The sequence below is a fragment of the Lycium barbarum genome, chromosome 5 (genome assembly GCF_019175385.1).
Source record: "Lycium barbarum isolate Lr01 chromosome 5, ASM1917538v2, whole genome shotgun sequence".
Lineage (NCBI taxonomy): Eukaryota > Viridiplantae > Streptophyta > Magnoliopsida > Solanales > Solanaceae > Lycium > Lycium barbarum.
Genome location: NC_083341.1, coordinates 119,692,965 through 119,697,370, shown reverse-complemented (window position 1 = coordinate 119,697,370; position 4,406 = coordinate 119,692,965). Strand labels below are relative to the sequence as shown.

General features: G+C 36.3%; 1 long non-coding RNA gene across 2 annotated transcripts; it reads left to right on the top strand.

The window, feature by feature from the left end:
• Positions 1–364: 364 nt before the first annotated feature.
• Positions 365–4,206, top strand: LOC132642661 (uncharacterized). Of its 2 annotated transcripts, none has more exons than XR_009583288.1 (3): positions 365–575; positions 1,198–1,366; positions 1,735–4,206. It is a non-coding gene; the product is annotated as an uncharacterized LOC132642661 (long non-coding RNA). The 2 variants fall into 2 exon arrangements; XR_009583289.1 differs by lacking the exon at positions 365–575 and adding an exon at positions 657–1,030.
• Positions 4,207–4,406: the final 200 nt, after the last annotated feature.

The window sequence follows — 4,406 nt, the reverse complement described above, 5'->3', positions numbered from 1 at the left end:
AATGTTAATCAACTTTAATTTTGAAATTGTTCTCACATGGATTAATTTATCATAGAACTCATTTATATTTAATTTTAGATTCACATAGATTACTTCACTGTAAGAAGTACCAGTAAATATTTTCTCAATAGTGGAACTCATTATTGGAGTTTTTTCTCAACTGAGATGAAGATTAAAGTAATATTTGAAATCTAATTAAGATTTGGGAAAGGACTGTTGCAAGGTAACAAAGCAGTTTCTAACTTCGGTTAAATTATGTACTTTCTAAAATTAAAGATACTAAGTACAAAAGTAATTGCAGAACTAGAGAGCCTTTTTTTAGTCCAGAAATCCAAAGTTTTAGCTAAACTTTGCCGCTAGAATTACAAGAAAAGTAGATAAAACAACCCAAAGCTTTAATCTGCCCTGCCCCATTTAATATTTTGAAAATAGAAGTTTTGACCCACCCTGCCCTATCCCGCCCTGTTTAGCATTTGCCCTGCCCCGCCCCATTTAATATTTGCCCTGCTCTGCGCCGCCCTGCCCTGTCCCATTGTGGCCCTAGCAACGAAAGAGAGGATTGTGACTGCATATTGGTGAGAGTTAGATTTTCTATATTCAAATAAAGATGGATCAAATATGGATATTATCCACTAAAAATTGATATCCAGATGGATAATATGGATATCCATATCTATATTATGAATACCAATTTGTATGCTCCTTATTTTTCATGAGTTCTTGTTTTACTAGAATCTAAATTTATTTTGACTTTAGCTTGCGTTCTCACCTGGCTATTTCTGAATACTCCATAAATCATAGATAATATGGATATCTATATTATTCATCGGTTAGCCCTATTTTTTTATCCGTGTTAAATGTGGGCAGGTCGGATATCTTATTGTTTTTGTTTAACTCGTTTTGGACCCCCCATATCCGATCTGACCCACCCGTTTGCCACTCCTGGGAGTGGGAGTCCTGGTTATAGAAATCTGTTTAAACTCATAACTTTGTGATTGGGCAATGCTAATTGATTTTGAACAGTTTTCTGGTACGTCTGTGTGATTGCGTGTTGGTTCTGGTTAGCATAGGTTATGCTAATCTGATACTACAGTAATATACTTGCTTGTAACTTACAACAGTCTTTGTGATGTTTTAAAATGTTAAATATACACATTATATTTTAAAGAGTTTGAAATTTCTCTGTTTCATATGTAGAGGGAAACGGCGAAGAAGATGTGCATCTAAATTTTTGAAGGGAAATTAGGATTTGAGATATGTGGTAAAATTGTAGAAGGGAAACAGGATCAAAGGTTCGCGTTGAGATGCACAAAGATAATAACGGGGAACGGGAAAATGCAGTAACCAACAAAGTTTGCATTGATTGGTGAGTCGCAGAAAATTTTATGTTATTTTAAAGTATCTCGAATAACTAACATATAAATATTAAACAAGCTTGAGTTAGAAAAGTAAGTGAAACAGTTCGGTTTAGCCTCTTTGAACCACATTACCTTTGACTGGAGTACTTGTCCTCTTGACCAAACTGAACTTTCAAGTTAGCTAAGCCATACCTTATTACTTAATTTTCCATCTCAAGCCTGTTTGAGCAAATTGTTAATCTTTCAGAAGATATAATGTAGCTTTTTTGCACCCTTACCAAGCAACGCAAGATGTGTTCCATTGTATCTTTTTTCCCATTTTCCGCTAACATCTTCTTGCATCTTACAAATCTTTTCAACCTATTTCTATCTCCAGGAAACACATGTAAGCCAGTAATAACCAAAGAGGAACAACATCAGTACTCAATGACGAATTCGGAAACAGCCTCCCTATCGACAAAAGTAAGGGTAAGGTCTGTGTACATCCTATATTCCTCAGACTCAACTTGTGGGACTAAACTGGGTTTGTTGTTGTTGTTGAATTTTCACATGAATTCCTCCTGAATAGATCTTCCAAAACACTATTGAATATAGCTATTTTACTTGCATATTGTCACGGTCTTCGCTGTCTTGCAGGACTCTAGTTATTAAAGACATCAGAGGTATGATTTCAAGAATACGTGAACTTTGCAAGTTTGTGCCTTTCAATAGACAAGTTTTAATTTAACAAGTGATGTATTTGATATATGTGATTACATAAGTAGACTATATTTTAAAACAAGACTTTATATTTTAAAACAAACTTTGTATATTAGTTTACAGAAGAAATTGTTGAAATTATTTCTTCTTTAGGAGGATAAATCAGACGAGCCACTAGCACATTAGGAGTACTAAAATTGTGGACTCCGTGCAAAGCATAGCAAAACAAATAGTAAAATAAAAACAGATAAAGGGAGCTCAGGGAATTTGCTAGTGCACCGAGTCAGCTATTTCAGTTTCTGGTTTGTACTTCAATTTCTGTATCAACTGGACGCAGCTCTACTCTAGTTTCTTTGTAGCCACATTCTCGCATGGGTCACCGTCAGCTTTCGCAGTTCCCGGCCTGTTTGTACTAAAATTTCTGTAGCAACCGAATGTATCTCTACACGGGTTTGTTTATAGCCGTATCTCTTGCCTTCCCTGTTTGCATTATTCTCACTATAAAATATTCAAAACAAGTATGTGGGAATATAATAGGAACTCATCAAATGGTTTTTGTATATACAGCTGAGTGAAATATAAACGCGAGAAATGGATGGCCAGAAAGATGCATCAGAAACAGGCTAAGTCTACCTTAAGCTTTTCTCTAATGTCATTAGTTCCTGAGCATATTTTCACTCACCTTGACTATTTTACGTGGTACGTGTATCCTCCCACTGATACAGGTATCAACTAACTATAAAAAAGGACAACCCGGTGCACTAAGCTCCAGCTATGCGCGGGGTCCGGGGAAGGACCGGACCACAAGGGTCTATTGTACGCAGCCTTACCTTGCATTTCTACAAGAGACTGTTTTTACGGCTTGAACCCGTAACCTCCAGGTCACATGACAGCAACTTTATCAGCTAACTATGTGAACCAAAATTTACTAGATAGTAAGCAATCACCTGGTTAATTTGTTCTATTGGATTTGATCAGTGTCCATTGATCTATACTCTTTAATTGACCGAAGACAAGCTTAGGGAGCTTGAGTCTACGTTGATTGGATTAGGTAGCAAAGTTTATTGCTCTCATTAAATTTGTACGGTGAGACTATCATGGTAAAGATCATGTATTTTCTTGCCACATAGAAGATTAGTTGCAGCATTGATTTGTGAATCCCAACGAATGATTTCGAATGTTGAAGCTAATTATCTGAACTTGTTTGACATGCATTATAGGCAAAAGAGATAGCCAAAGAAGATCAAAGTTTTGCCAAAGTTTTTCTACACCAACTATAAGCTGGCTGGGAGATCGGATGATTTGTATGAATCTTAGTACTGTTAATGTTAAAATTTTAACGATGACAAGTTTATTATGTAGGTACAATATTCAAAGATGCCAGTGGGCCCGTTGGATGCACATAGCCCACAAAGTTGTGTAAACACTCAGCCTAGTCGCTTACGTGAAGGAAATCAAGAAGAATTATGCTAACACTCACTTATGGAAGCAACACCTAATTATTGAGAAGATATCAATCAAGTATCATTAAGAGATCTTTCCTTATATCAAGGGAAGGTAAATCGAGTTAACAAGGATTCGATTACTCAACAATCAATCAAGAGACTTGTTGGGTTTTGATATTAGTGAATGGGAAGTGATGGGATGGAAAGTGAAGGGAATGTAAAAGGTCCCTTTTACTTTGGTTAAAGCATTTGTCCCACATAGGAAAGAGAGAGGAAAAGAGAGATGTATATATTACATTACACCTACTCTAGGTACTAAAAGGGTTGAGGGGGAAAGGACCCCTCGCGCCGTCGTGGTCGCTCGGCTTCGGCTTTGGATTTGGATTTGAATTTGGTCAAATGATTTGATTGATAATCTTTTTGGACCAAAATTCTTTTAATTTAATTTAATTAATTATTAATTAATTAATTATTTCCAGATCCTGACCCGTTAGTGACCCGCGACCCGTTTCTTTCTTTCCCGGATTAATTTAAAACATTTCCCTCCTTTTTTCCAACGGAATTTTCTGAAAGGTTGCAACCTTTTCTGAAAAGTTGCAAACCTTTTCTGAAAAGTTGCAAACCTTTTCTGAAAAGTTGCAAATCGTTTCCCAAACAGGCTATATATTTCTGTTGATCCTCAGAATTGTTCCTTACGAAAAATCTCTGACATTCATCTTTTTCTTTTCTGCACTTCTAAAAATTCTCGTGTGACATACTGCCTTCGAGTGGTTCGCAGTCACTTTAATTTGCTGTACCGCTATTTTGGTGAGTAGATTCCAACACCTCGGGTACATTGAGGGAAATAATTTCCTTAAGGACACACTGTGCATTCAGTGGGCTCGATTTTTGTTCTTACAGAATT